Source organism: Panthera uncia, chromosome B1, assembly GCF_023721935.1.
Source record: "Panthera uncia isolate 11264 chromosome B1, Puncia_PCG_1.0, whole genome shotgun sequence".
Taxonomy (NCBI): Eukaryota; Metazoa; Chordata; class Mammalia; order Carnivora; family Felidae; genus Panthera; species Panthera uncia.
The window spans coordinates 15,683,667-15,697,034 of NC_064811.1; the positions used below are offsets into that span (position 1 = coordinate 15,683,667).

General features: G+C 33.8%; 1 protein-coding gene across 2 annotated transcripts in view; it reads left to right on the forward strand.

Annotated features, from left to right (window-relative positions):
* SLIT2 (slit guidance ligand 2) overlaps window positions 1-13,368 on the forward strand; it is a 373,985-nt gene that overhangs the window by 249,186 nt on the left and 111,431 nt on the right. The gene's annotated exons all lie outside the window — the stretch shown is intronic.

The following is a 13,368-nucleotide window of genomic DNA, read 5'->3' on the forward strand; positions in this document are numbered from 1 at the left end:
AAAGTGTTTTCAGTTGTGAAGCAGCTATGCTGGCCTCAGTCTGAGACTTAACTTGATTCTGGAGCTCATGTTCTTTCATTGATCCAGCTCCAAAGAAAGATAAACATGGCGTGGGCTTGTTGGGCGACCGTAGAAGAGAGAATTGAAAAAATCGGAAGGAAAGGCTAGCCGATACTCAGAAAAACAGGGCAAGAGAAGCTTTGAGAAACTTACATATGAAGAGAACATAGATGGAGCATAAAGGCAGGCATTAAGGTATAGGAATGTGTGCAAAACTAAGAGCTATTTCATATTACTTTCTACTACAACTATTATATACACTATTATAGTGTGTATCATCTCTCCTATTCTCTGTCAAATATTCTCACATGTCCCTGGATTTATCTGCATAGAACTTATAGCAGTTGAAGTTGGTATTTTGATTAATATCAAATTATCCTTAATAGACTGTAAGCTTAAAAAGGGCAGGACTGTGTCTGTTTTCCTTACCATTTCTGTGCCAGCACTTAGCATAGTGGGATGGAGTAAAGAACAGTGTTGGGGGCAAATAGAAGGGGTCCAGTGCACACATTCTGGAGTGCCTCCAAACCTCCATTCTTCATGATGAACAGAAAATGTGACAAGGGAATATGGACTAATGAAGACAGAGAGGGAAAAATAGAATGTGGAGTAGTAGAAGGTAAAGTAAATATAAAAGAAAGAAGCTCTCGGGGCACCTGGGCGGTTCAGTTGGTTAAGCGGCCAACTTTAGCTCAGGTCATGATCTCGTGGGTCGTGGGTTCGAGCCCCGTGTCTAGCTCTGTGCTGAAGGCTCAGAGCCTAAAGCCTACTGCAGAGTCTCTGTCTCCTTCTGTCTCCGTCCCTCCCCCACTTGTACTCTCTCTCTCATTCTCTCTCTCTGTCTCTCTCTCTCTCTCTCAAAATAAATTAAAAATATTATTTAAAAAAAAAGAAAGAAGATCTTACCCCAGCTGAAATCTTCCCAGCATTTTGCTGCTTTGAACTCTGCTGTTTAAAACCTTCTTTTCATACAGATAGAAGGCCTAAGGCAAGTCTTACGTGATCTGGCCCATGGCAACAAAATTATTAATAGCAAATTGATTCTCTATATATCAAATCCTCAGAATTAATTTCTTACATCATGTTTGAGTATAAAATTTTGAGTATGGTATGATGGATTGCTATAAAGTAGACATTTAGTTCTCTTCAATCTAGTTATAGATTTTCTGTGGCATATCACCTGTTCAAACCATTATGCAGAAGTACCATAAATCATGGAGAATAGTTAGTAAGAACATAGATTGTAGCAATTTAGTAGGTCTTGTTTACCTTTGTCTGACTGCCTTCACTCTTGGTTGTTTAAGACTCCGAAGCTGAGAACCATACAATTCTTTCCTTCATTTGTTTCAGAGAAGGAGGTCAGGGAGAAGCTCAAATTATGGAAAAAGAAAAGAAGGTAGGAGAGTTCTCAGGTCTTCTGAGGTTGTCTCAATGTTTTCTAAGATGGATTGGAAATTCTCAGAAGCTATAATGCATTTTTTTTCCGACACACTATTCAAATAGGTGAAATGGAAAGGAAACTCATCTTTGTGTAAACTATGGGTCTGCTTTTACTCTGCCAGCAATAAAGAAGGTTCCTTCAAAGAGACTCACAATGATGGAGGTTAGATGTGAGGGCTCAGAGTACTTTGCTCTTTTTGTTTCCTCTGCGTCACTTCATGCATGATTATAAAGTGAAAAAAAGAAGGGGCTCTTAAATGCTGTATCTTATTACAATCTTTTATGATATTGAATATAACTTAATTTTTAAGTTTATCTATTTATTTTGAGAGAGAGTGAGTGTACTGGGGGAGGGGCAGGGAGAGAGGGAAAGAGAGAATCCCAAGCAGGCTCCGTGCCATCAGCACAGAGCCCGACACAGAGCTTGAATTCACTAGCTGTGAGATCATGACCTGAGCTGCAATCAAGAGTCGGTCACGTAACCCACTGAACCACCCAGACGCCCCATGAATACAACTTTTAAAATGCATGTTTTCTTCCATTTCCGTTTAGACATTCTTCCCATGTACATTTAAGCCCTTTTTGCAGGCTGTTCCTGCCTTTGCCCCTTTCAAATTTTTGAATCCTTAATTCTAATAACTAATACTTGCCAAACTGAATCCACGTACTGTATGTCAAAGTCATCTGACTTTCTGTAGGGATGCCAAAGTTCCATTTGATTAACCTGTTTTTAAATCACCCATTCTACACTAGCTTCTTAAGAGAGTTATAGGTGTTCATGAAATTAGGTGTGACGTTTTATTTACCATGGACTCAGTGATGTCTCAGCTAATAACACAGCTAGTGCTGTTATTGTGTTATTGGTTGATTTCCTTCTCATATGCTAAAATTTTGAAAATAAAAAAGTAAATGCAGCATGCCGTTCGACTAATTTTTATAACACATATAAATGACCTTGACTCTGCTTTTTAGACAACATAGATAAAATGTCTAAATAAAGCGAATTATGCCATTTTAATATAATTTGGTGTGAAAGAAATAGTCCATAATCTGAGTCTGCCTTGCTAAATAAAAAGTAGGCTGATAATTTCAAAGTGAGTTTTCACTGTGAAAGTATTTAATTGTGTCATTATGAAAGTATTAAAAAAATTTAGAGATACATCCAACTTAAGAGTTATGAAGCACAAGAGAAAATAGGCAAAGTTAAGAAAGTAGTATAAAAATGAAAGTTTATTGATAGTTTTACTAGAGCATTTGATAACAACTGGAGAACTTTGTTAGCATTTTGAAGTTTTACACATTCCAGATATTTTTCTTACCTCAGATCCACTCACAGAATTAAGCTAGCATATAGCATATGCCAGACTTCTGGCTTTGCAGTTTATATTCTTATAATTTTGTGCTTTGCATGCTAATGAATAACACTCTCATATTCTATGTCTAGTAGAAATAATTATGACCTAGTACTTTAACAAAATCATCTTGTATCCAGCCTTTTTTTTTTGATAAAAGAAAAATACACTTGTTTCGGACCTACTGAAACACAATGTAGGAAGCTATACGTTTCTGAAGGTTAGCAGAAACCTTTCAATTCTTTTGTAATGTAGAAAATAATGTCATACGTTTTTAGCCAAACCAGATTTCAAATATGGAGCTATCATTCTACGTACCTACTTTGATTTGGAGAATTAGCTGCATTTATGTATTTGGTTCTGAATTTCTTCCAACAGCAGAAATGTGCTATGTAGCCCCCAAATCTCAGGCAGAAACTAGCTTTTCTTCTATCAAGTAATATAATTTTGTCTAGAAATGTCACTAAGTAAACAATCTTAAGATCAAAAGAAAGCCGTCATCAAAGTATATACATAAACCAGTAATTCAGCTCTGATTATATGCTAACATAGTTACAATTAGAAAAACAAAATAGTGTGAATCCTTTCTGACAATGTATTTTATGGGATTGGTAGTCAGAAAGTCATTTGATGTGAAAGAAGTTCATGCAAACTTTGCTCATTCTTAATTTTTATTTCCTTGTGCTTTTGGATTATATTTGCTGCATTTTATTATGATTCCATCCTGAATTAGGGGCCCAGAAAAAAGACATCATAATTTAGCTTCCTACCGAATGCAGAGAGCCAATTCATTATTCAGTGAACAAAACAAAGATCTCTATCATGTTCCCTCAGAACAAGCATTTCATATGTATTCTTAGTTATCAGTAGCCATGCTTAGTATAATCCATACAGTAGCTTTGATAATTCCACAGCAAAAAAAAAAAAAGTAAGATAAATTATATAAAATAAATTTATAAATTCAGCTATACTTGTAGTTCCGTAGACCATTCTTGAGTTCACTAATAATATTGGAGTGCTTTCATATTTATTTTGGCAGAATTTTCAATTTCATGTGTGTATCTTCAATAATCTTTAATTGTTATTGAGTGAAATAGTGAGATAACAATCTTTAAAAAGCTGCATACATCCATTATGTGGATAGAATCACTGTTTATTAATCATATGCATTCATGATAAGAAAATTATGACCTATTTCCCCCCAATTTTTTTCTTTTCTCCTCCCAATTTTATTGAGGAATGATTGGCAAATGCAATTGCATATATGTAAAGTGTACAATGTGATTGTGATGATTTGATAAACTCATCAAATCATTGTGGACTGATTGCCAAGATCAAGATAATTAACACATCCATCACCTCACATAGTTAACATAGTTAACTCGTGTGTGTGTGTGTGTGTGTGTGTGTGTGTGTGTGTGTGTGTGGTGAGGACACTTAAGATCTACTCCCAATATTGTATTATTAGCTATAGTCACCATGATATACATTAGGTCCCCAGAACTTACTCTTTTTATAACTGAAAATTTGTAGCCTTTGACCTACATCTCCCCATTTCCCTGTTCCCACACCCCCTGGTAACCACCGTTCTATTCTCTGATTCAATTAAATTGGAATTTTTTTTTTTTTTAATAATCCACATACAGGTGATAGTATACAGTATGTGTCTTTGTCTGATTTATTTCACTTAGCATAATGTCCTCCAGGTTCATCTGTATGGTTGCAAATGACAGGATTTCCTTTCTTTTTATGGCTGAATATCGTGTATATGTGTGTGTGTGTGTATATTGATAATATATAGATACATATCAATATGACATGATATATATCAATATTCATATATCTCAATATATATATCACATTTTCTTTATCCATTCGTCTGTCAAAGGACATTTAAGTTGTTCTCATATGTTAGCAACTGTGAAGAAAGCTGCAATGAACATTAGGGTACAGATATCTCTTCAAGATAACTGATTTCATTTTTTTCAGATATATACCCAAGAGTGAGATTTCTAGATCATGTGGTAGTTCTATTTTTAATTTTTTTAGGAACTTCCATATTGTTTTGCAAAGTGGCTGCACCCATATACACTCCCACCAGCAATGCACAAAGGGTTTTTTCTTCTCCACATCTTTGCCAACATTTGTTATCTCTTGTCTTTTTGATAACAGCCATTCTAAAAGGTGTGAGGGGATATCTTATTGTGTTTTGATTTGCATTTCCTGATGACTAGTGATGCTGAGCACCTTTTCATGTACACATTGGCCATTTGTATGTCTTCTTTGGAAGAGCATCTATTTAAGCCCTTTGCCCATTTTTAAATTGGATTATTTGATTTTTTTTGTTACTGAGTTTTATTAGTTCTATATATATTTTGGATACTAACTCCTTATCAGTTACATGATTTGCGAATAGTTTCTCCCATTCTGTTGGCTACCCTTTCAATTTATTTTCTTACCTATTTTTTAATTGTGTCTAATTTCACAAAACATTATTTATGTAACACACATGTTACATGTATGTATACAGATATGCTTTTTTGTTGAGATGTGTGATCATTTAAGCAGAAAAGTGTAATGGCTTTTGAAGAGAAAGACATAGAAGACTGAATCAAATTTTTATATATTAGTTATGAGGTGAAAATAAGTACAGTAAATTATAAGTAAATTGGCAAAAAAAAGAAATACTTAAATGACCAGCATGGAGATTAATAAGGTAGTAAGGCAAGAAAGAAACTCCAACTGGTTTCTCTAAATAAATTCAAGGAGTCTGATGAGTATTATTGCAACAGAAGGACACATGGAAAATAGCATTTTTTTTCATATAGTACATCCTGAACAAATATTTGTGAATACCTACTGTGCATCAGGCATTACGGATGAAAGGACACATTTCCAGCCTCCAAGGTGTTTACAGCACAGAAAATTGAAACCACACAAAGAGAAAAATTTTAAACTATATGATAGTAGTAAAATATATACACACAGGAATACAGAGAGAGGAATACCTTGGTGTGCCTGGAAGAATCAAGGAATCTTCAGGTATGAGGAGTCTTGCAGGCAGAGAAATTGGGGACTTTATAGACAGAGGAACAAGCATGTGTGAAGTCCCAGAAAAGTTAGAGGTAGTATGTCTTTGAGAAGTTAAAGCACTTTTGATTGCTGGAACAAAGTAGAATCCTAATCGTGACGAATCACCTTGTCTGATAACAATAGTACATACAAGGAAGCATGTTGAGCAAGGTACTAGCATGATTAGAGATGTTAGAAAAATCCCTCCTAAGGTGGAGTGGAGAATGGTTTGGAGGAAAAGAGTACACTAAGAATGTGTTAGCAACAGTCTGGAGGGCATGGTAAAGGCAGGTGTAGCAACAGATCATGATGGAATGTGATTCCAAAAAGTGACCCTGGTGCTGTGGTGGTTGATTTCCTAAACATTTCTATGGAAGAGAAAATGGAGACCCATTAGAGGTAAAACAAGACCTATGTAGACTTTAACATTAAAGTGAAGATAGTTGGTGCATAGTAAATGTATTCTTTATTCTCAGACAAATCATTATCATGTGTTTTTTAGGAATTAAGCTATAGATTTATGGTTCTATAATCATCTGGAAAGATTAAGTTGAAACTCCATATAATTCACATACTACTCTCTCAGGGTCACACTGTTTCCTAAACTTGAGGAAAAAGATGATGGGTAACTTGGACAGTAAATCAGTGCAGGGGGTGGGGAAGAAGGCCAATTGCTATCTACTCATTGAGCAATACTGTTAAACAAATGATGTGTAAAGACAATTTGCATGATGTTTTTAAAACTAAAATTATTATGAAATGGGCAGCTTAGCTCAGTGCCTGGCTCAAAGTTAATGTCCAAAAGGTTTTCACAATCAATGAAAATCAAAGCAGCAGAACATTTAATTATTTTATTTCTTGAATTGCTAAAGAAAAATTATACATGAAAACTTACTGATATTGACATTATGAATCTATGCTCCATCCCCCTGAAATCAGTGAGCGATGTGCCTAAGTCCATATTTCCCTCTAGAGCTAAGCCATGTGATTGTGTGTTTTGAGTGTATCTTTGCATTTGGACATGTATCCATGTGAATAGACGCATGAAAATGTTAACTCTTATTTAGGTCACTACCTGAAACATGAAGTCAGTAAGAACACACACCCTTGCACACACTCATTTTTGTCTTGCTTTAAATGCTTAAAGACCAAATGGAAAAAGAGTTATTTCTACTCTGAAAACATCATTTGAATTTTATCCACAGGGGCATGTACCCTAGAATGACATCACCAAAAAATAATAATAAAATAAGATTAAGGAAATGGACAATATTCAGGAACAAGTCATACCAAGGCAGGGATGGCTGATAATCAATTAGTATGGACACAGTCCTAAGGCAGAAATGCTAGCTGTATGCATAGTATGTCCCTCTAGAGGCAAATATTCATTCACCTGCCAAAGATATTTATTAAACTTACAAAGTACTAGAACTGCAATTACGTAACAGAAATTGTACTTCAGTCAAAAATATCTTGGGTCATTTTATATAGACACATATGAAGGATTTCAAGGCATACATTTACTGCTAAAGTTAGAAGTAATATTCCAGAAATACAAAGTACTGACTTTGGAATTATTATGTAATAGGCAAGAGAATCCCTAATGTCAAAAGAATATAGCTGCTTCCTCCTTTTCAAATAGTGGATTGATGTTACCAATGATGAGAATGTTTGGCTACACTGAGCAGTCCAAGATTCAGAAGCTAGGGTCATTCCACAACCTTCCCCACACACCCCATTAAATCTATGTTCTATTCTCTGGCAGCTGTTTTTGCCATTTATGTTAAAAGCAGATGGGGAAAATGCAAAGGACTGTCAGTTTTATTGCCATGTATAATCAACATCTGGGCTGTATGTTACAGATACAATCAATCCAAACTCATACTTTACTGGTGTTGTAAAACCTTTTTGAGTTCTTAAGACAGTTTCCAAAGTTGAAAAAAAATGGTATATTTTAATCATATGGATCATGGAAGTTACAACATTATATATTTTTTCAGCCTCCATGTGAAGGATGTATGCATGTATGTGTGTAATACATAATTGCTGAGCGATCTGCAAATCTGCTTATTTGTTTAAAATGTGTTTTTCCATCGTATATGTTTATTTCCTCTTAGAGATCAAATCATGTATCAGGATTTACTTCTTTATATACTCTGTGTGTGTGAAACTCATATGTGTTGTAGACATATTATTATATAGTGCTGTTTATTATGTATGTGATTACATAGATACCCATGTATATCCCCATATTTTTATCTTTTCACTATTTTTTATGCAAGAAAAACATTTTTTCTATATCTCATATTTTTATAAAAACATAGTTTATAGGAGGTTTTATTTTCCTCATGTTTTGGAAAGAGAAACTGAGAGAAGCAAATTAATTTTTGCAAGGGCCACAGAACTTATCAGTGGCTGTAAAGCTCATACTTTTAATCACCGAACTATACATTTGTATTTTTATGTATACACATATATAAAACATAATGCCTTGTGGAAAGAGCTGTTTCACTTTGGCATGTGGATATCATTTTATATGGTTTGTCAACATAATTTAATTTGAAAAATATTGAAAATAATTCCTGAGAATTGAGCACTAGTGAGCTGAATGGGTCATTTAAAATAAACTAATATTGTTTAATATCTCATAAATGGTTTCAGAACTAGTTGGGATTTTTGAATTCCTGAATTGCACTATGTTGTATACTCTACTGATGTAAGACCTGCTTGTCAATAATCATAGCAGAGTATTTTAAGTCACAGAGCTCAGTTATACCTGCACATCATTTCCATGTTGTAAGGGCCTACAGGATTCGAACAGAGAGATTTATTGATCATTTTCCATTTTCTATACTCTTTAAAATAGGCACCAGAAAGTGGCATATGTTGGTTGGAGTTCATTCCTGAGAAACTCTCTTAAGTGTGAATACATGCATGATTTATTTAAAACAAAACAAAACAAAACAAAACAGTAATTGAGAACAAGAAAAAAGGATGTATGTGAGTGAGGAGAAAGGTTTTTATTGGTTAAACATACTGTAGTGTTGAACTTTTTGATGGAGGAGTTATAAAATTGTCCCCATTTTCTTATCTCATTGAACTTTTCACTAAAATTTCCTTGTGATTTTGATGAAGTGGTAACAGCAGGTTGCTTTTATATACTATACCCACCCACCCACCCCCACACACACACACACAGAGTGGTAAAATGTTTAGGAATTGTTCATACACATTCTGTGGAGAAAAAGGTTTGGGCTACTTTTACATGAAAAAGGCTTCCATACGGTATGTGGTTGATAGAATTTTCTTCTTCCCTTACTGAGTTTTCTAAATATATTTTTACTTTGAAATTCAAAATATTGCATTTTCTTTTTATGAAGGACTAACATTTGGAACGCTCTTAATTATGGTGGATTTTATCCACAGCAGATATATCTCGGCCATTATCTGTTTTTGTAACCCTGGAATGGTTTTAATTAGATTCTTCATGGAACAATGGATTCAAATTTGCACTCTATAAAATTCATCAGATTTTATGCTATTAAAATAGAAGATTGTGGGATAGCAAAGATAGAAAATGTACATTTCATTTACTTGTTTTTTTACCCTTCACCTGAATAATATATTTCTTCCTTATTTTTTATAACCTGGTTTAAGTACCATCCCCACTTTTCTATAGAAGTATGGACACCATTTGATATGTGTGTTGCTTACAGTTTTAAAAATATATTCTTAAGTTCTTCTAATGGAACGTAAGGTCCTGGAGATCTGAAAGTTTAAAGAAAGTACACATTAATTTATTGTTTGCCAACTAAAGAAGACAAAATGGACATTTTGAAACATTTTAAAATTTATTGGTTGACATCTGTCAGTGGTAGAATATTTTCTTGCTTGAGAATCTGTCTGTTTGAATGAAGGAGGCAATTATGCTTTGCCTTAATGGACTGCTGGTACAGTGCCATAAAAACCAATTAGCTGCTGAGTCAGTGTAAATAACCATGTAAGCTCTGTTTCAAATACTTTTTCTTTTTTAACAAAAAAGGTTGGAAGCAAATAGATAAATAAAGAGAAGCAAGCAAATCCATTTTATATGTCATCTTTCAGCCTTCTGTTGCATATGTTCTAAATGAAATGGTTTGCAATGTGAAGGTTAACTATGTTACATTGCAAGAATGATTGATACATGCAACAGCACTGTATTATGTTTGAATTACTATTTTTGCATGTAAAATTTAACACTGTTTCATCATGAATTCTCCTTGTTTTATAACTTTTTGTGCATGCATTTTCTAAAACATATATATAGCCTCACTTATATATCTGTTGTTTGCTTTAGTTGGAATATTTATCAATATAATTAATTGCAGATTAGACACATCTAAATTTAGTTGTTACAATAAAATGTATTTGAGTGCCATTAGGACAATTAGTGATCATTATAAGTATTCTGGATTTAGAGATTTTAAAATAATAAATGAATTTTAAACTTTCTAAGGAAGCTCTTCAGTTATATATGATAGTAGAATTAATTTGGCCACATTTGTGAATTAATGTCATTGATATTTCAATGCTGAATATGTCATTTTTTAAAACTTGTACTAAACAAATTAATTGGAAATGTAATAGCAAAATTAGATGCCTATCAATAAAACTTCCATAAGGGTATAAACATGTTTCTTCCAATCACCATTGAATTCCATTCATATAGTATATTTTGCACAGGTAGAATACAAAGGGTGAATGAATGAATGAATGAGTGACTACTGGTTTTCTTATTTTCAAGAACTTGAAATGATATTTATGAAAAGTAATCATATGAACTAGTTTTGCATCACTGTTTGCATTGAAAGAAATCTTCCAGATGCTAAGAATTTTTATTTTTTCTCATCATAGCTTTACATGATTTTGAGCTAATCTTTAACAAAATGAAACGATTCTTCATTGGCCCAGATTTGTAGAAAGTCATCTAGTCAATAGTCTTGCATCTATAGCTTGCTTTCACTGTATTTTCATTGATTACATTTTAAACTTCTTAAAATCTAACTACAAGAAGGGAACACAGCAAAAAAAAAAAATTTTTTAAATGTGTCTCTAAACCATCAATCTATAACATTCTGATCAATAGTGTAACAGTGAAATGATTTAAATGTCCTTTGTTATATTTAGAGATTTTGAAAAAAGTACCCTTTCTCCAGACCTAGATAAATAATCCAGATGCCAAATCTATATTTTCTTCATACAATTTATTTCTTGTCTTCTGGGGTAAATCTGCCCCTTAGGAGCCAACAAACCTGGTGGAGGAGGGATATGTGAAAAATGACTAGAATGTAGTGAGATAGAGCAGAGGCACAGAGAAGAGAATGCCCTTGGATGTATAAAGAAAGATACAACTAACCTTACCTGAGAAAATAAAGTAAGGCTTCAGGAGGAGGCCATGCTTCAGTTGTCTTAAGACAACTAAGCCATGTTATTAATAATCACGTAAAATTATTACTAACCTAAATGGCCAATAATAGAGAATGATTAATTAACGATGGTCCATTTTGATAATTAAGTGTTATAAAGACATTAAAAATAACATCTGCCAAAATACTTAATAGTATTAGGACAACATGTATGGTATGATATTTGATATAAGGTATACAACTCAAAATTCTCTATACGGTAAAACTTCAAAGATCTAAAATAAATATATATAAAAAATTAAATTTTCTTCCTTATATATTTTGTAAATAAACTTGAATTTATCTTTAATGTGAACAGAATAATTTCTGCTTTTTGGAGGGAAAGAATTATAACTAAATTACAGAGAAATAATTACCTTCTGTGTGAGAGAGGAAGGAAGGGACAGTAACTTGGGGAATAACTGGGTTCAGAGGATTAGAAAGCAAATCCAGAGATTGAGACAGGGAAGAGAACCAGAGGTGTATGGTAATGCATCCAGGGAAGAAGTGTTGTTAGCATTATCAAATGCTACAGGGAGTTTAAGAGCAATGATGACTGTGGATACCCATTGCATGTAGAGATGAGGAGGTCAGTGTGAACCCTGAGGCTGTTGAGGAAAGCCTGAAACTAAAGAAGGGTTTTGGAATCAGAAAAGACCGAAATGTAGGCATTTCTACTTAACCTTCTGGGGATATTTTGTTTGTTTTGATTTGATGTTCATTAAATGTTGCTGATACATATATCCTCATTCACATTCAGTTTTTACCAACATTCAATAAAACATGAACCAATGTATATGGCACATGTAGAGTCAACATATATATATTGTTGTTGTATTTATATGTGTATATAAATATGCCAATATAAACATGTATACCTAAATATATATTTGTATATATATTTTTTAATCCAGGCAGGAAAATGAAGCTCATGCTAGGTATTTTAACAGAGAGATTTAATATAAGGGATGAAATTAAGCAGTTGTGAAGGTGACACAGAGAACAGAAAGCTGCCTCCACATCCAGGTCTACAAAGATCTAAGAAGAAAAGAATGTTGTACAAAGTCAGGAGGTGGCCCCAGCAGGAGCTAAAATTAGGAAGGAGATGAGACCACTGCTGGGGACATCCCCTGAGACAGAGAAAGGGAGAATATCCTGGCTTCTTGCTTCATCCTACCTTCAGTTTCTACCAGTGCCTCTCATTGGCCAAATTCCACAAAAATCAGTTGGCAAGTGAGCCTGGGATTATGTGGTTCCCAAGAGTCAGCCTCTGGGATACAAAGAGAAGAGGGGAAGGGATGGGAAATGTTTATTACAATGTTCACATGGATAGAAATGAAGCTGAGAGGCAACATTTTTGATGGATACGATACTGAAGGAAATGTATTTGTGTGATTCATAACTTAGTGGGTAAAATCGTGTCTTTCTCTGAAAACATAACCATAGATTTATTTTCAACTGATTTTGGTGCGTGATCAAAACCACTTCAGTTGTGTTTTGAATGCGCTTTGCTGCAGTGGTTTTCGCACGAAGTATTCAGAGTCCAGCCAGTCTTACCGAAAAGTACCTATGGTATTTAATGGATTGGAATTTAAGATTTACCTCATAAGAAGCTGCAAAATTAATTTTCTGGGCATAACAGCATTTTTAATCTATAATATGTTTTCTGTAGAGGAGATAAAAGGTTTATAAAACTTAATATTCAACAGCAATTTCCTTTGTGGAAGAGTTATAATTGTCTTTGAAACATGTTATACATCTGTTCAGTGTTATACATATTTCTCATACTGATATAAAGGTTATTTTCATGTACTTCCAAGTTAGTTTCTTACAGGTACTTTCTCTTTTATACAAAGTCCAGACTTAAATATTAATGGACCTGTAATGCCTAAAAATCAGGATATTTTTATTCATTTTATAATTGCCTTGTTTTTATTCCCAATCTTGCCCCACATTTAGGGCACAGCACAATTAATTTTAGTACTTATTTTTGAGGAAAA